The sequence below is a fragment of the Camelina sativa genome, chromosome 13 (assembly GCF_030686135.1).
Source record: "Camelina sativa cultivar CO46 ecotype springtype chromosome 13, ASM3068613v1".
Classification (NCBI taxonomy): Eukaryota; Viridiplantae; Streptophyta; class Magnoliopsida; order Brassicales; family Brassicaceae; genus Camelina; species Camelina sativa.
Genome location: NC_141892.1, coordinates 18,852,036 through 18,873,544, shown reverse-complemented (window position 1 = coordinate 18,873,544; position 21,509 = coordinate 18,852,036).

Genomic DNA, 21,509 nt, shown 5'->3' with positions numbered 1-21,509 from the left:
CATTATCTTAGCTCTATTACTAGTCTTTACTCTTTAATATGTTCTTTTAAAGTTTTCTTTAGAATTTTCTTTGATATTCCTCATAGCAAACACTTATTCTTTTCTTCTTTATCACTTGTTTCAAGGGTGAAGGAGACTATGAGAGCCTCAAAAGAAAATTCGAGAAGTGCAAGCTTGGAGAGATCATATGAAGTGAGTTCAAGGCAAGAAGGGCTAAGGAGTGTAGCGGTTCAAAGGCCTGAAGAGGAGAGAGCTGGTTCTTGACAAACCAAGATCAATGGGACATCATGGATAGTGGAGTCTATACTCTTTTTCCCTTAACAAAGTTTTATCCCAAGAGGTTTTCTTTGTTGAGGTTTTTAATGAGGTAGATGACACTAGTCCACCCTTGATCTTTGGTCCCCATGGTGCCCTGCAGATCAAGCGTGCGGGGGAGTATTAGAGAGTAAGGAGGAAGAGAGAGGAGAGGCCGGTAAGGCCGAGCCTTGGAAGAAGAGAAGAAAGGCCGGAAAGGCCATGTAAAGGCCGGTAAGGCCATGTCCGTGTCCGTGAGCGACCATGTACCGTGTCCGGTACCATGTACCGTGTCCGGTACCATGTACCGTGTCCGTGAACGGACCCATGTCCGGTGAGCGGCCAGTTAGGCCGTGAACACGATGAAGAGAAGGCCCGTCCGTACAGGCCCGTCCGTACAAAGAAGAGAAGCGGCCGGTAAGGCCGTGTGCACCAAGAAGAGTGGCCGTGAGGCCATGAATGGCATGAGAACGGCCGGTTAGGCCGTGAATACAATGAGTAAGGCCATGTGGGCTGAATGAAGAATAAGAGAAGGCCATAAGTGCAATGAGAAGGGCAAAGGCCTTATAAGAAGAAGAAGCCCAAGAGGAAGTCTCACAAAGGAAAGAAGGAAGGAATGAGGCCGAGTGTGAGTGATGAGAAGAAGGAAGACTCGGCCCACCATGTGATCAAGAAGATGCCAAAGGAAGAAGGAAGGAAGTCGCTTTCAAGGAGGAAGAACCTAACGGTCACAAGAAAAGAATCACATGTGCAAGGAAGGGAAGGATGTCACTATCACCTTCACCAAATCGAGAGAATCCGATTTCCCCTCTCTACTTGTGTTCTTGTTCATATTCACAATGTAGATTGTTTAGGTGATTAGCGGTTAGGGGCTGCCCTTAAGGCAGCCTATTCTCTTCTCAAATCCACCTAAACTCTTCTTATTTACTGCTTTACTTAGCCTAGATTACTGATTCTTAATCCTCCTTCTCCTAAGTACACAAACTCTAAGTGTTGTGATACTAGAAGAGGATAAGTCTCAAACTAGTGCTTCTCCTAGTTAGGATCCGCTTACTCTCTAGTATTTGGGTTCTATCTAGCTTGTTTATGGGGAGTTCATCACAAGTTGATGTTCTCTCCTCCCCCTTGAGAATGAGTTAGTTTGTTGTGGGTAAAGGGGGATTCATTCACCAAGTGTTTGTCTACCCTCTCTTGTGAGCTTTGTCTCATAAATCCCAACATGTTTTGGGATAAAACGGGTTTAAGTGTTGTCTAAACACTCCAAATTTATCCCGAACTCTTAAAATTAGTCAAATGCATTGGAATGTCACACATTCCGACCCTAGAAATAGTAACAGAGCTGTTTACTGCTTAGAATCAACGTTTTCTTGGTTTTAGCCTGTTTCGGGATAAAATGGGTATAAGTGGTGGCTAAACACTCGAAATTCAACCCGAACTCTTGTAATTAGTCAAATGCACTGGATTGTTACATATTTGAACCTAAAAAGAGTAACATAGCTGATTACTGCTTCAAATCAATGTTTTCTCTCGGTTTTAGCATGTTTTCTAGGTTGAAGCCTGTTTTGGGATAAAACGGGTTTAAGTGTTGTCTAAACAGTCCAAATTCATACCAAACTCTTACAATTAGTCAAATGCATTGGAATGTCACCCATTATGACCTAGAAATAGTAACAGAGCTGTTTACTGGTTATAATCAATTTTTTCTCGGTTTTAGCCTGTTTCGGGACAAAATGGGTATAAGTGGTGGCTAAACACTCGAAATTCAACCCGAATTCTTGTAATTACTCAAAGGCATTGGATTGTTACATATTTGAACCTAGAAAGAGTAACATAGCTGATTACTGCTTCAAATCAATGTTTTCTCTCGGTTTTAGCATGTTTTCTCGGTTTAAGCCTGTTTTGGGATAAAACGGGTTTATGTGTTGTCTAAACACTCCAAATTCATCCCGAACTCTTAAAATGACTCAAATGCATTGGAATGTCACCCATTCTGACCCTAGAAATAGTAACAGAGCTGTTTACTGCTTAGAATCAACGTTTCTCGGTTTTAGCCTGTTTCGGGACAAAATGGGTATAAGTGGTGGCTAAACACTCGAAATTCAACCCGAACTCTTGTAATTAGTCAAATGCATTGGATTGTTACATATTTGAACCTAGAAAGAGTAACATAGCTGATTACTGCTTCAAATCAATGTTTTCTCTCGGTTTTAGCACGTTTTCTCGGTTTAAGCCTGTTTTGGGATAAAACGGGTTTAAGTGTTGTCTAAACACTCCAAATTTACCCTAACTCTTAAAATTACTCAAATGCATTGGAATGTCACACATTCTGACCCTAGAAATAGTAACAGAGCTGTTTACTGCTTAGAATCAACGTTTTCTCGGTTTTAGCCTGTTTCGGGATAAAATGGGTATAAGTGGTGGCTAAACACTCGAAATTCAACCCGAACTCTTGTAATTAGTCAAATGCATTGGATTGTTACATATTTGAACCTAGAAAGAGTAACATAGCTGATTACTGCTTCAAATCAATGTTTTCTCTCGGTTTTAGCATGTTTTCTCGGTTGAAGCCTGTTTTGGGATAAAACGGGTTTAAGTGTTGTCTAAACAGTCCAAATTCATACCGAACTCTTACAATTAGTCAAATGCATTGGAATGTCACCCATTCTAACCCTAGAAATAGTAACAGAGCTGTTTACTGCTTTGAATCAATGTTTTCTCGGTTTTAGCCTGTTTCGGGACAAAATGGGTATAAGTGGTGGCTAAACACTCGAAATTCAACCCGAATTCTTGTAATTACTCAAAGGCATTGGATTGTTACATATTTGAACCTAGAAAGAGTAACATAGCTGATTACTGCTTCAAATCAATATTTTCTCTCGGTTTTAGCATGTTTTCTCGGTTTAAGCCTGTTTTGGGATAAAACGGGTTTAAGTGTTGTCCAAACACTCCAAATTTATCCCGAACTCTTAAAATTAGTCAAATGCATTGGAATGCTACACATTCTGACCCTAGAAATAGTAACAGAGCTGTTTACTGTTTAGAATCAACGTTTTCACGGTTTTAGCCTGTTTCAGGACAAAATGGGTATAAGTGGTGGCTAAACACTCCAAATTCAACCCGAATTCTTGTAATTACTCAAATGCATTGGATTGTTACATAGTTTGACCCTAGAAAGAGTAACACAACTGTTTACTGCTTCAAATCAATGTTTTCTCTCGGTTTTAGCCTGTTTTCTCGGTTTAAGCCTGTTTTGGGATAAACGGGTTTAAGTGTTGTCTAAACAGTCCAAATTCATCCCGAACTCTTTCAATTAGTCAAATGCATTGGACTGTCACACATTCTGACCCTAGAAACAGTAACCACGCTGTTTACTGCTTAGAATCAATGTTTTCTCGGTTTTAGCCTGTTTCGGGACAAAATGGGTATAAGTGGTGGCTAAACACTCGAAATTCAACCCGAACTCTTGTAATTAGTCAAATGCATTGGATTGTTATATATTTGACCCTAGAAAGAGTAACATAGCTGATTACTGCTTCAAATCAATGTTTTCTCTCGGTTTTAGCCTGTTTTCTCGGTTTAAGCCTGTTTTGGGATAAACGGGTTTAAGTGTTGTCTAAACACTCCAAATTCATCCTGAACTCTTACAATTAGTCAAATGCATTGGACTGTCACACATTCTGACCCTAGAAACAGTAACCACGCTGTTTACTGCTTAGAATCAATGTTTTCTAGGTTTTAGCCTGTTTCGGGACAAAATGGGTATAAGTGGTGGCTAAACACTGGAAATTCAACCCGAACTCTTGTAATTAGTCAAATGCATTGGATTGTTATATATTTGACCCTAGAAAGAGTAACATAGCTGATTACTGCTTCAAATCAATGTTTTCTCGGTTTTAGCCTGTTTTGGGATAAAACGGGTTTAAGTGTTGTCTAAACACTCCAAATTTACCCTAACTCTTACAATTAGTCAAATGCATTGGAATGTCACACATTCTGACCCTAGAAACAGTAACAACGCTGTTTACTGCTTAGAATCAACGTTTTCTCGGTTTTAGCCTGTTTCGGGACAAAAAGGGTATAAGTGGTGGCTAAACACTCAAAATTCAACCCGAACTCTTGTAGTTTGTAAAATACATTGGATTGTTACATATTTGAACCTAGAAAGAGTAACATAGCTGATTACAGCTTCAAATCAATGTTTTCTCTCGGTTTTAGCATGTTTTCTCGGTTTAAGCCTGTTTTGGGATAAAACGGGTTTAAGTGTTGTCTAAACACTCCAAATTCATCCCGAACTCTTAAAATTACTCAAATGCATTGGAATGTCACACATTCTGACCCTAGAAATAGTAACAGAGCTGTTTACTGCTTAGAATCAACGTTTTCTCGGTTTTAGCCTGTTTCGGGACAAAATGGGTATAAGTGGTGGCTAAACACTCGAAATTCAACCTGAACTCTTGTAATTAGTCAAATGCATTGGATTGTTACATATTTGAACCTAGAAAGAGTAACATAGCTGATCACTGCTTCAAATCAATGTTTTCTCTCGGTTTTAGCATGTTTTCTCGGTTTAAGCCTGTTTTGGGATAAAACGGGTTTAAGTGTTGTCTAAACACTCCAAATTTATCCCGAACTCTTAAAATTAGTCAAATGCATTGGAATGTCACACATTCTAACCCTAGAAATAGTAACAGAGCTGTTTACCGTTTAGAATTAACGTTTTCACGGTTTTAGCCTGTTTCGGGACAAAATGGGTATAAGTGGTGGCTAAACACTCCAAATTCAACCCGAATTCTTGTAATTACTCAAATGCATTGGATTGTTACATATTTTGACCCTACAAAGAGTAACACAACTGTTTACTGCTTCAAATCAATGTTTTCTCTCGGTTTTAGCCTGTTTTCTCGGTTTAAGCCTGTTTTGGGATAAACGGGTTTAAGTGTTGTCTAAACACTCCAAATTCATCCCGAACTCTTACAATTAGTCAAATGCATTGGACTGTCACACATTCAGACCCTAGAAACAGTAACCACGCTGTTTACTGCTTAGAATCAATGTTTTCTAGGTTTTAGCCTGTTTCGGGACAAAATGGGTATAAGTGGTGGCTAAACACCGGAAATTCAACCCGAATTTTTGTAATTAGTCAAATGCATTGGATTGTTATATATTTGACCCTAGAAAGAGTAACATAGCTGATTACTGCTTCAAATCAATGTTTTCTCGGTTTTAGCCTGTTTTGGGATAAAACGGGTTTAAGTGTTGTCTAAACACTCCAAATTCATCCCGAACTCTTACAATTAGTCAAATGCATTGGAATGTCACACATTCTGACCCTAGAAACAGTAACAACACTGTTTACTGCTTAGAATCAACGTTTTCTCGGTTTTAGCCTGTTTCGGGACAAAATGGGTATAAGTGGTGGCTAAACACTCGAAATTCAACCCGAACTCTTGTAGTTTGTAAAATAAATTGGATTGTTACATATTTGAACCTAGAAAGAGTAACATAGCTGATTACTGCTTCAAATCAATGTTTTCTCTCGGTTTTAGCATGTTTTCTCGGTTTAAGCCTGTTTTGGGATAAAACGGGTTTAAGTGTTGTCTAAACACTCCAAATTCATCCCGAACTCTTAAAATTACTCAAATGCATTGGAATGTCACACATTCTGACCCTAGAAATAGTAACAGAGCTGTTTACTGCTTAGAATCAACGTTTTCTCGGTTTTAGCCTCTTTCGGGACAAAATGGGTATAAGTGGTGGCTAAACACTCGAAATTCAACCCGAACTCTTGTAATTAGTCAAATGCATTGGATTGTTATATATTTGACCCTAGAAAGAGTAACATAGCTGATTACTGCTTCAAATCAATGTTTTCTCTCGGTTTTAGCCTGTTTTCTCGGTTTAAGCCTGTTTTGGGATAAACGGGTTTAAGTGTTGTCTAAACACTCCAAATTCATCCCGAACTCTTACAATTAGTCAAATGCATTGGACTGTCACACATTCTGACCCTAGAAACAGTAACCACGCTGTTTACTGCTTAGAATCAATGTTTTCTAGGTTTTAGCCTGTTTCGGGACAAAATGGGTATAAGTGGTGGCTAAACACTGGAAATTCAACCCGAACTCTTGTAATATGTCAAATGCATTGGATTGTTATATATTTGACCCTAGAAAGAGTAACATAGCTGATTACTGCTTCAAATCAATGTTTTCTCGGTTTTAGCCTGTTTTGGGATAAAACGGGTTTAAGTGTTGTCTAAACACTCCAAATTCATCCCGAACTCTTACAATTAGTCAAATGCATTGGAATGTCACACATTCTGACCCTAGAAACAGTAACAACGCTGTTTACTGCTTAGAATCAACCTTTTCTCGGTTTTAGCCTGTTTCGGGACAAAAAGGGTATAAGTGGTGGCTAAACACTCGAAATTCAACCCGAACTCTTGTAGTTTGTAAAATACATTGGATTGTTACATATTTGAACCTAGAAAGAGTAACATAGCTGATTACTGCTTCAAATCAATGTTTTCTCTCGGTTTTAGCATGTTTTCTCGGTTTAAGCCTGTTTTGGGATAAAACGGGTTTAAGTGTTGTCTAAACACTCCAAATTCATCCCGAACTCTTAAAATTACTCAAATGCATTGGAATGTCACACATTCTGACCCTAGAAATAGTAACAGAGCTGTTTACTGCTTAGAATCAACGTTTTCTCGGTTTTAGCCTGTTTCGGGACAAAATGGGTATAAGTGGTGGCTAAACACTCGAAATTCAACCTGAACTCTTGTAATTAGTCAAATGTGTTAGAATTTAGAGAGAGTGAGCTGCAAGATACACTCTACTCCAATATAAACTCACAAGAACACTTAAAGTGGAATTTGTGTGTTCATGTGTAAAGCCTTTAAGATACAACTCAATGAGAGTGTTCTTAAGGTAAAGAAGGAGTTATACACGCCAATATAAGCTGTGCATACTCAAGAATAAGTATGAGAGGCAACAGCACTCTCACACCAAAGATAACCCAATAACCCTTTAGAATAGTTTAGAGAATAGTGTAGAGAATGGAATGAAAGAAAGGTGGAGACCAAGCATTGCCAAAGCTTGGTCTCTCCATGAGATTATCAAGACTAGATTCTACCCATTTTAGTGTAAAGAGACGAGTTTAGTAAAGGGAAAAACTCCCCATTGGAGAGCTTAATATTATTAGTGATATGTGTTACATATTTATATAAGGTGTGAATGGAGTATGTGTCTCCCTTCTAAACCTAATTGAAACGGCCACATATACATACACATATACACAATTGGTAGTGTGGAAAGTGACATGAAGAGAGAGGGGAGCTGGTCCTAAGCATGTAGATAGTGACAGCTCCAAAGTGACCTCTTAAGCCAACATGTGACTCTTCCACTTGTTGCTTCTCTCTCTAATACCAACTTGTGATCTTTGAATGTTGTTGGACGCCCAAGAGTGATAGGGACACCTCCTAAACGGATCTTTAGGTCACATGTGACTCCTTGGAACTTGCATTGACTCCAAACTCACATGGGACCACCTTTTGCCGCCCAAACTCTATTTGAATCCTAGGGCCTTCTTCACTCCATTCATTGGCCCTAGGTTTGTACATCTTTATCAGCATATCTTGACCCTATATTTGCACAACTTCATCTTCGATACTGACCCGAGGTTTGCACATTCTTCTTTGGTAGTTTAACCTCGGTTTAGCACAACTTGATCTTGATAACTTATGACCCGGATTATGCACACGTTGTGGTCTTGATAACTTGACCCGGACTTTGCACATGTGTTTCTTGATGGAGAGTGGCGAGTGAACTCCCGGGTGTGTGACTTCTTCATCCGGTTCAATACTCCCCCTCAAGCTTAAGTGTAGAGAGATCGGAGGTTAAGCTTGAAGCTTCATGAGCCTTCTTTGAACTCCATCATTCTCATTGCATCTTCCTCTCTAATACTCCCCCTCAAGCTTGGGCGGTGGGGACCAAAGACCAAGCTTGCAACACACAAAGAACTACCTCATTAAAAACCTTAGCAAAGAAAACCACTTGGGATAAAACTTTGCCAAGGGAAAAAGAGTATAGCCTTTATGGTTGAATGGTGTAGCTTTGGCCTTGGTTTGAATGTGGGATGGCTTTGGCTTCTTGCTTATTTTGCTCACACACCATTGCTTCATTATCGAAGTGAACCTCTTCTTCTCATCTAGCTTACAAATGGCTTTGTTTCTTTTACACCTTCAACAAAAGATGTAAAGAGATTCTTAAGTATATTTGCCATGAGAATAATATTAAGCTTAGATTGAGACATGAGAAAATAAATTGGAAAATGAGCTAGCAATTACTCAGTCTAAATTCATTTTAATATATATCTAAAACTCAGATTTTAAACATGAAATAAATTCCAAATTTCAATTCTTAAAATGACAAATTAAACATTAATAAACTGTTTTAACACAAGGCAATTCTCTAAAACCACAACCTAATATTTGTTCTCTAAATTCAGATTCTAAGAATGACAAATTCACTATATGCATGACTAATCTGATTCAAATGAGGTTAATGAATTAGATATATTGAAAAAGTTTAAGGGTTTAGAGATAGCCTTTGATCTTCTTTGTTGGTTGAGACAATCTTTGCACCACCACTTGAGTTTCTGCCCCATGGGTCTCCTCTTTATGGTTCTCTTGATCCCAATTATCTTTATCTTCAAACTGCTTCTATAGCTCCATGAGGGAATTTTACACCTTTCCCCCCCTCAAGATTGACTTGAATGGTGAATGAAAGCCAATCTTGAAGGGTTTTGTAAATCCTACTTCAGCTCAAACAATGGACCGACCAGTCCAGTAAGCACTTCAATGTAGCTTCTTTTGAAGCTTTGTTCGTGTCCATTCAATGGCCACTCGACCCTCAAATTATCTCAATGGTCGAGTGCTTCTTCTCAGTCGCGCCAGACTGATATATCTCCACTTAATCAAGTATAACTCGTGAACGGTTGCTCCGATTGGAATGATCTCACCTCCGGTGAACAGACAACTCAATTGTCTACAATATTTGTGAAGAGCGCGGAAGCTGGAAAAGAGTGGAAGACCTCCGTATGTGTCGAGAACCAATCCTGAACATTTGTCCACACCCTTCTTGTCACTTCTTTACTGCTCATAAGAACCAAACGTTTTGGAGCTTCTTTGTAGTATCCTTAGAGCTTCTCCACAGCTCCACACACTTCATAAAAAAAATTGGCTCCTTCCTCTAAGTGTTTCTATTCATTGTAGTCCTTCATGACTTGATTTCTTTTCTTATGGATCCCTTTGCTTTATCTTGTGTTTCTCATTAGAGTGTTCACACATGTCTCCTCTCCTTTAAATCTTCATCATAAGATTTAAAGAAAAATTTTAAAGTACATGTTGTGGGGTTTTAAGAAAACACTTAACAAAACTTGAGAAACCAAATAAAGAATTAAGATAACTAAGGTAATGAAAAATACTATATTTATTAGAAAAATATTTAAAAACGAATTTAAAATATTTTTAAAAATATTTTAAAAAAAACGAATTTAAAATATTTTTAGATAAATATAGAAATAAATAAATTCAAACATGAAATTCAAATTTTAAAACTTGAATTAAGATGAATTTAAATAAATTAAAAGATAAGAGTTTAGAGGGTAGCCTTTTAAAGTAGAGATGTGGTTTGAATCATCTTTGGGACCACTATCTTGACTTGGTCATGGCTTGGGCCATGTCTTGAGTCTTGAGTCTTGAAACCTTGTGCCTAGAAGATCTCAACTAGTGCACATTCAATCAGCTCTTAACAACTTTGACACTACCACACATGCTTTGGAGCTGATTCATCACCTTCCACCAGCTTTCCTCTCCACTAGATCTTCCACCATAGTCAACTCCGGTCTGCTTCCTCCGGTCAGCCTCTCTGGACTGCCATGTTCAAGTCATCCGGCTTAGTACTATGGTTGGGCTTGTCTGCGGTCTCTGAAGCTTGATGGTCATTGGTTCTAACTCCAAGCATTGATGATGCGCCGGAATGATATATGCCCACTGAATCGGGCATAACTTTTTATCGGTTGCTCGGATTGATACGATTTCACTTCCACTCTAACGATGACTCTATCGTCTAGAACTTTTGTGAAGAAGGCGGAAGCTGAATCGCAGTGGAAGGCTTTCGTACGAGTCGATCTTTGAGACGTTTCGGCAGAGATTTTGCTTGTTGCCGAGAATAGAGTAACCAGAACTTGTAACTTAGTGACCGAAAGTGTTTGTAACCAGAACGAGAGTTTAGTAACCAGAATGAGAGTTTTAGTATCCAAGAGTGAGAGAATTAGTAACCAAGAATGAGAGTTTAGTAACCAAGAGTGAAAGATTTAGTAACCAAGAGTGTATGAGTGTTTGAGTGTTTGAGTGTTTAGTGTTTAGTAAACAGAATGAGCAAAGGAATTGAAGCAGCTCCCCTTTAAGGACTGACTTCAAGACGCCATAAACCTCCAACAAGTAGATTCACAGTTCTCCCTTGTGGATTTCATGGCTACTCCAAACTGAAACTTCAAACTGCCTTGATAACCTCCATATAGAGTATCTACTCCAATGGCTCCAAGAACAGCTTCAAAACGCCATCTTTGTGGCTTCTTTTGCAGAATTCAAAACTAGCAGCTCAGATCTTGAGCCTGCTCTGATACCATGTTAGAATTTAGAGAGAGTGAGCTGCAAGATACACTCTACTCCAATATAAACTCACAAGAACACTTAAAGTGGAATTTGTGTGTTCATGTGTAAAGCCTTTAAGATACAACTCAATGAGAGTGTTCTTAAGGTAAAGAAGGAGTTATACACGCCAATATAAGCTGTGCATACTCAAGAATAAGTATGAGAGGCAACAGCACTCTCACACCAAAGATAACCCAATAACCCTTTAGAATAGTTTAGAGAATAGTGTAGAGAATGGAATGAAAGAAAGGTGGAGACCAAGCATTGCCAAAGCTTGGTCTCTCCATGAGATTATCAAGACTAGATTCTACCCATTTTAGTGTAAAGAGACGAGTTTAGTAAAGGGAAAAACTCCCCATTGGAGAGCTTAATATTATTAGTGATATGTGTTACATATTTATATAAGGTGTGAATGGAGTATGTGTCTCCCTTCTAAACCTAATTGAAACGGCCACATATACATACACATATACACAATTGGTAGTGTGGAAAGTGACATGAAGAGAGAGGGGAGCTGGTCCTAAGCATGTAGATAGTGACAGCTCCAAAGTGACCTCTTAAGCCAACATGTGACTCTTCCACTTGTTGCTTCTCTCTCTAATACCAACTTGTGATCTTTGAATGTTGTTGGACGCCCAAGAGTGATAGGGACACCTCCTAAACGGATCTTTAGGTCACATGTGACTCCTTGGAACTTGCATTGACTCCAAACTCACATGGGACCACCTTTTGCCGCCCAAACTCTATTTGAATCCTAGGGCCTTCTTCACTCCATTCATTGGCCCTAGGTTTGTACATCTTTATCAGCATATCTTGACCCTATATTTGCACAACTTCATCTTCGATACTGACCCGAGGTTTGCACATTCTTCTTTGGTAGTTTAACCTCGGTTTAGCACAACTTGATCTTGATAACTTATGACCCGGATTATGCACACGTTGTGGTCTTGATAACTTGACCCGGACTTTGCACATGTGTTTCTTGATGGAGAGTGGCGAGTGAACTCCCGGGTGTGTGACTTCTTCATCCGGTTCAATAAAATGCATTGGATTTTTACATATTTGAACCTAGAAAGAGTAACATAGCTGATTACTGCTTCAAATCAATGTTTTCTCTCGGTTTTAGCATGTTTTCTCGGTTGAAGCCTGTTTTGGGATAAAACGGGTTTAAGTGTTGTCTAAACAGTCCAAATTCATACCGAACTCTTACAATTAGTCAAATGCATTGGAATGTCACCCATTATGACCTAGAAATAGTAACAGAGCTGTATACTGCTTTGAATCAATGTTTTCTCGGTTTTAGCCTCTTTCGGGACAAAATGGGTATAAGTGGTGGCTAAACACTCGAAATTCAACCCGAACTCTTGTAATTAGTCAAATGCATTGGATTGTTACATATTTGACCCAAGAAAGAGTAACATAGCCGATTACTGCTTCAAATCAATGTTTTCTCTCGGTTTTAGCATGTTTTCTCGGTTTAAGCCTGTTTTGGGATAAAACGGGTTTAAGTGTTGTCTAAACACTCCAAATTCATCCCGAACTCTTACAATTAGTCAAATGCATTGGAATATCACACATTCTGACCCTAGAAACAAAAACAATGCAGTTTACTGCTTAGAATCAACGTTTTCTCGGTTTTAGCCTGTTTTGGGACAAAATGGGTATAAGTGGTGGCTAAACACTCGAAATTCAACCCGAACTCTTGTAATTAGTCAAATGCATTGGATTGTTACATATTTGAACCTAGAAAGAGTAACATAGCTGATTACTGCTTCAAATCAATGTTTTCTCTCGGTTTTAGCATGTTTTCTCGGTTGAAGCCTGTTTTGGGATAAAACAGGTTTAAGTGTTGTCTAAACACTCCAAATTCATACCGAACTCTTACAATTAGTCAAATGCATTGGACTGTCACCCATTATGACCCTAGAAATAGTAACAGAGCTGTTTACTGCTTTGAATCAATGTTTTCTCGGTTTTAGCCTGTTTCGGGACAAAATGGGTATAAGTGGTGGCTAAACACTGGAAATTCAACCCGAACTCTTGTAATTAGTCAAATGCATTGGATTGTTATATATTTGACCCTAGAAAGAGTAACATAGCTGATTACTGCTTCAAATCAATGTTTTCTCGGTTTTAGCCTGTTTTGGGATAAAACGGGTTTAAGTGTTGTCTAAACACTCCAAATTCATCCCGAACTCTTACAATTAGTCAAATGCATTGGAATGTCACACATTCTGACCCTAGAAACAGTAACAACGCTGTTTACTGCTTAGAATCAACGTTTTCTCGGTTTTAGCATGTTTCGGGACAAAAAGGGTATAAGTGGTGGCTAAACACTCGAAATTCAACCCGAACTCTTGTAGTTTGTAAAATACAATGGATTGTTACATATTTGAACCTAGAAAGAGTAACATAGCTGATTACTGCTTCAAATCAATGTTTTCTCTCGGTTTTAGCATGTTTTCTCGGTTTAAGCCTGTTTTGGGATAAAACGGGTTTAAGTGTTGTCTAAACACTCCAAATTCATCCCGAACTCTTAAAATTACTCAAATGCATTGGAATGTCACACATTCTGACCCTAGAAATGGTAACAGAGCTGTTTACTGCTTAGAATCAACGTTTTCTCGGTTTTAGCCTGTTTCGGGACAAAATGGGTATAAGTGGTGGCTAAACACTCGAAATTCAACCTGAACTCTTGTAATTAGTCAAATGCATTGGATTGTTACATATTTGAACCTAGAAAGAGTAACATAGCTGATTACTGCTTCAAATCAATGTTTTCTCTCGGTTTTAGCCTGTTTTCTCGGTTTAAGCCTGTTTTGGGATAAAACGGGTTTAAGTGTTGTCTAAACACTCCAAATTTATCCCGAACTCTTACAATTAGTCAAATGCATTGGACTGTCACACATTCTGACCCTAGAAACAGTAACCACGCTGTTTACTGCTTAGAATCAACGTTTTCTAGGTTTTAGCCTGTTTCGGGACAAAATGGGTATAAGTGGTGGCTAAACACTGGAAATTCAACCCGAACTCTTGTAATTAGTCAAATGCATTGGATTGTTATATATTTGACCCTAGAAAGAGTAACATAGCTGATGACTGCTTCAAATCAATGTTTTCTCGGTTTTAGCCTGTTTTCTCGGTTTAAGCCTGTTTTGGGATAAACGGGTTTAAGTGTTGTCTAAACACTCAAAATTCATCCCGAACTCTTACAATTAGTCAAATGCATTGGAATGTCACACATTCTGACCCTAGAAACAGTAACAACGCTGTTTACTGCTTAGAATCAACGTTTTCTCGGTTTTTGCCTGTTTCGGGACAAAATGGGTATAAGTGGTGGCTAAACACTCGAAATTCAACCCGAACTCTTGTAGTTTGTAAAATACATTGGATTGTTACATATGTGAACCTAGAAAGAGTAACATAGCTGATTACTGTTTCAAATCAATGTTTTCTCTCGGTTTTAGCATGTTTTCTCGGTTTAAGCCTGTTTTGGGATGAAACGGGTTTAAGTGTTGTCTAAACACTCCAAATTCATCCCGAACTCTTAAAATTACTCAAATGCATTGGAATGTCACACATTATGACCCTAGAAATAGTAACAGAGCTGTTTACTGCTTAGAATCAACGTTTTCTCGGTTTTAGCCTGTTTCGGGACAAAATGGGTATAAGTGGTGGCTAAACACTCGAAATTCAACCTGAACTCTTGTAATTAGTCAAATGCATTGGATTGTTACATATTTGAACCTAGAAAGAGTAACATAGCTGATTACTGCTTCAAATCAATGTTTTCTCTCGGTTTTAGCATGTTTTCTCGGTTGAAGCCTGTTTTGGGATAAAAAGGGTTTAAGTGTTGTCTAAACAGTCCAAATTTATACCGAACTCTTACAATTAGTCAAATGCATTGGAATGTCACCCATTATGACCTAGAAATAGTAACAGAGCTGTTTACTGCTTTGAATCAATGTTTTCTCGGTTTTAGCCTGTTTCGGGACAAAATGGGTATAAGTGGTGGCTAAACACTCGAAATTCAACCCGAATTCTTGTAATTACTCAAAGGCATTGGATTGTTACTTATTTGAACCTAGAAAGAGTAACATAGCTGATTACTGCTTCAAATCAATGTTTTCTCTCGATTTTAGCATGTTTTCTCGGTTTAAGCCTGTTTTGGGATAAAACGGGTTTAAGTGTTGTCTAAACACTCCAAATTTATCCCGAACTCTTAAAATTAGTCAAATGCATTGGAATGCCACACATTCTGACCCTAGAAATAGTAACAGAGCTGTTTACTGCTTTGAATAAACGTTTTCTCGGTTTTAGCCTGTTTCGGGACAAAATGGGTATAAGTGGTGGCTAAACACTCAAAATTCAACCCAAACTCTTGTAATTAGTAAAATGCATTGGATTGTTACATATTTGAACCTAGAAAGAGTAACATAGCTGATTACTGCTTCAAATCAATGTTTTCTCTCGGTTTTAGCACGTTTTCTCGGTTTAAGCCTGTTTTGGGATAAAACGGGTTTAAGTGTTGTCTAAACACTCCAAATTTACCCTAACTCTTAAAATTACTCAAATGCATTGGAATGTCACACATTCTGACCCTAGAAATAGTAACAGAGCTGTTTACTGCTTAGAATCAACGTTTTCTCGGTTTTAGCCTGTTTCGGGATAAAATGGGTATAAGTGGTGGCTAAACACTCGAAATTCAACCCGAACTCTTGTAATTAGTCAAATGCATTGGATTGTTACATATTTGAACCTAGAAAGAGTAACATAGCTGATTACTGCTTCAAATCAATGTTTTCTCTCGGTTTTAGCATGTTTTCTCGGTTGAAGCCTGTTTTGGGATAAAACGGGTTTAAGTGTTGTCTAAACAGTCCAAATTCATACCGAACTCTTACAATTAGTCAAATGCATTGGAATGTCACCCATTCTAACCCTAGAAATAGTAACAGAGCTGTTTACTGCTTTGAATCAATGTTTTCTCGGTTTTAGCCTGTTTCGGGACAAAATGGGTATAAGTGGTGGCTAAACACTCGAAATTCAACCCGAATTCTTGTAATTACTCAAAGGCATTGGATTGTTACATATTTGAACCTAGAAAGAGTAACATAGCTAATTACTGCTTCAAATCAATGTTTTCTCTCGGTTTTAGCATGTTTTCTCGGTTTAAGCCTGTTTTGGGATAAAACGGGTTTAAGTGTTGTCTAAACAGTCCAAATTCATCCCGAACTCTTAAAATGACTCAAATGCATTGGAATGTCACCCATTCTGACCCTAGAAATAGTAACAGAGCTGTTTACTGCTTAGAATCAACGTTTCTCGGTTTTAGCCTGTTTCGGGACAAAATGGGTATAAGTGGTGGCTAAACACTCGAAATTCAACCCGAACTCTTGTAATTAGTCAAATGCATTGGATTGTTACATATTTGAACCTAGAAAGAGTAACATAGCTGATTACTGCTTCAAATCGATGTTTTCTCTCGGTTTTAGCATGTTTTCTCGGTTTAAGCCTGTTTTGGGATAAAACGGGTTTAAGTGTTGTCTAAACACTCCAAATTTATCCCGAACTCTTAAAATTAGTCAAATGCATTGGAATGTCACACATTCTGACCCTAGAAATAGTAACAGAGCTGTTTACTGTTTAGAATCAACGTTTTCACGGTTTTAGCCTGTTTCGGGACAAAATGGGTATAAGTGGTGGCTAAACACTCCAAATTCAACCCGAATTCTTGTAATTACTCAAATGCATTGGATTGTTACATAGTTTGACCCTAGAAAGAGTAACACAACTGTTTACTGCTTCAAATCAATGTTTTCTCTCGGTTTTAGCCTGTTTTCTCGGTTTAAGCCTGTTTTGGGATAAACGGGTTTAAGTGTTGTCTAAACACTCCAAATTCATCCCGAACTCTTACAATTAGTCAAATGCATTGGACTGTCACACATTCTGGCCCTAGAAACAGTAACCACGCTGTTTACTGCTTAGAATCAATGTTTTCTCGGTTTTAGCCTGTTTCGGGACAAAATGGGTATAAGTGGTGGCTAAACACTCGAAATTCAACCCGAACTCTTGTAATTAGTCAAATGCATTGGATTGTTATATATTTGACCCTAGAAAGAGTAACATAGCTGATTACTGCTTCAAATCAATGTTTTCTCTCGGTTTTAGCCTGTTTTCTCGGTTTAAGCCTGTTTTGGGATAAACGGGTTTAAGTGTTGTCTAAACACTCCAAATTCATCCCGAACTCTTACAATTAGTCAAATGCATTGGACTGTCACACATTCTGACCCTAGAAACAGTAACCACGCTGTTTACTGCTTAGAATCAATGTTTTCTAGGTTTTAGCCTGTTTCGGGACAAAATGGGTATAAGTGGTGGCTAAACACTGGAAATTCAACCCGAACTCTTGTAATTAGGCAAATGCATTGGATTGTTATATATTTGACACTAGAAAGAGTAACATAGCTGATTACTGCTTCAAATCAATGTTTTCTCGGTTTTAGCCTGTTTTGGGATAAAACGGGTTTAAGTGTTGTCTAAACACTCCAAATTCATCCCGAACTCTTACAATTAGTCAAATGCATTGGAATGTAACACATTCTGACCCTAGAAACAGTAACAACGCTGTTTACTGCTTAGAATCAACGTTTTCTCGGTTTTAGCCTGTTTCGGGACAAAAAGGGTATAAGTGGTGGCTAAACACTCGAAATTCAACCCGAACTCTTGTAGTTTGTAAAATACATTGGATTGTTACATATTTGAACCTAGAAAGAGTAACATAGCTGATTACTGCTTCAAATCAATGTTTTCTCTCGGTTTTAGCATGTTTTCTCGGTTTAAGCCTGTTTTGGGATAAAACAGGTTTAAGTGTTGTCTAAACACTCCAAATTCATCCCGAACTCTTAAAATTACTCAAATGCATTGGAATGTCACACATTCTGACCCTAGAAATAGTAACAGAGCTGTTTACTGCTTAGAATCAACGTTTTCTCGGTTTTAGCCTGTTTCGGGACAAAATGGGTATAAGTGGTGGCTAAACACTCGAAATTCAACCTGAACTCTTGTAATTAGTCAAATGCATTGGATTGTTACATATTTGAACCTAGAAAGAGTAACATAGCTGATTACTGCTTCAAATCAATGTTTTCTCTCGGTTTTAGCATGTTTTCTCGGTTTAAGCCTGTTTTGGGATAAAACGGGTTTAAGTGTTGTCTAAACACTCCAAATTTATCCCGAACTCTTAAAATTAGTCAAATGCATTGGAATGTCACACATTCTGACCCTAGAAATAGTAACAGAGCTGTTTACTGTTTAGAATCAACGTTTTCACGGTTTTAGCCTGTTTCGGGACAAAATGGGTATAAGTGGTGGCTAAACACTCCAAATTCAACCCGAATTCTTGTAATTACTCAAATGCATCGGATTGTTACATATTTTGACCCTACAAAGAGTAACACAACTGTTTACTGCTTCAAATCAATGTTTTCTCTCGGTTTTAGCCTGTTTTCTCGGTTTAAGCCTGTTTTGGGATAAACGGGTTTAAGTGTTGTCTAAACACTCCAAATTCATCCCGAACTCTTACAAATAGTCAAATGCATTGGACTGTCACACATTCTGACCCTAGAAACAGTAACCACGCTGTTTACTGCTTAGAATCAATGTTTTCTAGGTTTTAGCCTGTTTCGGGACAAAATGGATATAAGTGGTGGCTAAACACTGCAAATTCAACCCGAACTCTTGTAATTAGTCATATGCATTGGATTGTTATATATTTGACCCTAGAAAGAGTAACATAGCTGATTACTGCTTCAAATCAATGTTTTCTCGGTTTTAGCCTGTTTTGGGATAAAACGGGTTTAAGTGTTGTCTAAACACTCCAAATTTACCCTAACTCTTAAAATTACTCAAATGCATTGGAATGTCACACATTCTGACCCTAGAAATAGTAACAGAGCTGTTTACTGCTTAGAATCAACGTTTTCTCGGTTTTAGCCTGTTTCGGGATAAAATGGGTATAAGTGGTGGCTAAACACTCGAAATTCAACCCGAACTCTTGTAATTAGTCAAATGCATTGGATTGTTACATATTTGAACCTAGAAAGAGTAACATAGCTGATTACTGCTTCAAATCAATGTTTTCTCTCGGTTTTAGCATGTTTTCTCGGTTGAAGCCTGTTTTGGGATAAAACGGGTTTAAGTGTTGTCTAAACAGTCCAAATTCATACCGAACTCTTACAATTAGTCAAATGCATTGGAATGTCACCCATTATGACCTAGAAATAGTAACAGAGCTGTTTACTGCTTTGAATCAATGTTTTCTCGGTTTTAGCCTGTTTCGGGACAAAATGGGTATAAGTGGTGGCTAAACACTCGAAATTCAACCCGAATTCTTGTAATTACTCAAAGGCATTGGATTGTTACATATTTGAACCTAGAAAGAGTAACATAGCTAATTACTGCTTCAAATCAATGTTTTCTCTCGGTTTTAGCATGTTTTCTCGGTTTAAGCCTGTTTTGGGATAAAACGGGTTTAAGTGTTGTCTAAACAGTCCAAATTCATCCCGAACTCTTAAAATGACTCAAATGCATTGGAATGTCACCCATTCTGACCCTAGAAATAGTAACAGAGCTGTTTACTGCATAGAATCAACGTTTCTCGGTTTTAGCCTGTTTCGGGACAAAATGGGTATAAGTGGTGGCTAAACACTCGAAATTCAACCCGAACTCTTGTAATTAGTCAAATGCATTGGATTGTTACATATTTGAACCTAGAAAGAGTAACATAGCTGATTACTGCTTCAAATCGATGTTTTCTCTCGGTTTTAGCATGTTTTCTCGGTTTAAGCCTGTTTTGGGATAAAACGGGTTTAAGTGTTGTCTAAACACTCCAAATTTATCCCGAACTCTTAAAATTAGTCAAATGCATTGGAATGTCACACATTCTGACCCTAGAAATTGTAACAGAGCTGTTTACTATTTAGAATCAACGTTTTCACGGTTTTAGCCTGTTTCGGGACAAAATGGGTATAAGTGGTGGCTAAACACTCCAAATTCAACCCGAATTCTTGTAATTACTCAAATGCATTGGATTGTTACATAGTTTGACCCTAGAAAGAGTAACACAACTGTTTACTGCTTCAAATCAATGTTTTCTCTCGGTTTTAGCCTGTTTTCTCGGTTTAAGCCTGTTTTGGGATAAACGGGTTTAAGTGTTGTCTAAACACTCCAAATTCATCCCGAACTCTTACAATTAGTCAAATGCATTGGACTGTCACACATTCTGACCCTAGAAACAGTAACCACGCTGTTTACTGCTTAGAATCAATGTTTTCTCGGTTTTAGCCTGTTTCGGGACAAAATGGGTATAAGTGGTGGCTAAACACTCGAAATTCAACCTGAACTCTTGTAATTAGTCAAATGCATTGGATTGTTACATATTTGAACCTAGAAAGAGTAACATAGCTGATTACTGCTTCAAATCAATGTTTTCTCTCGGTTTTAGCATGTTTTCTCGGTTGAAGCCTGTTTTGGGATAAAACGGGTTTAAGTGTTGTCTAAACAGTCCAAATTCATACCGAACTCTTACAATTAGTCAAATGCATTGGAATGTCACACATTCTGACCCTAGAAACAGTAACCACGCTGTTTACTGCTTAGAATCAATGTTTTCTAGGTTTTAGCCTGTTTCGGGACAAAATGGGTATAAGTGGTGGCTAAACACTGGAAATTCAACCCGAACTCTTGTAATTAGTCAAATGCATTGGATTGTTATATATTTGACCCTAGAAAGAGTAACATAGCTGATTACTGCTTCAAATCAATGTTTTCTCGGTTTTAGCCTGTTTTGGGATAAAACGGGTTTAAGTGTTGTCTAAACACTCCAAATTCATCCCGAACTCTTACAATTAGTCAAATGCATTGGAATGTCACACATTCTGACCCTAGAAATAGTAACAACGCTGTTTACTGCTTAGAATCAACGTTTCTCGGTTTTAGCCTGTTTCGGGACAAAATGGGTATAAGTGGTGGCTAAACACTGGAAATTCAACCTGAACTCTTGTAATTAGTCAAATGCATTGGATTGTTATATATTTGACCCTAGAAAGAGTAACATAGCTGATTACTGCTTCAAATCAATGTTTTCTCGGTTTTAGTCTGTTTTGGGATAAAACGGGTTTAAGTGTTGTCTAAACACTCCAAATTTACCCTAACTCTTAAAATTACTCAAATGCATTGGAATGTCACACATTCTGACCCTAGAAATAGTAACAGAGCTGTTTACTGCTTAGAATCAACGTTTTCTCGGTTTTAGCCTGTTTCGGGATAAAATGGGTATAAGTGGTGGCTAAACACTCGAAATTCAACCCGAACTCTTGTAATTAGTCAAATGCGTTGGATTTTTACATATTTGACCCTAGAAAGAGTAACATAGCTGATTAATGCTTCAAATCAATGTTTTCTCTCGGTTTTAGCATGTTTTCTCGGTTTAAGCCTGTTTTGG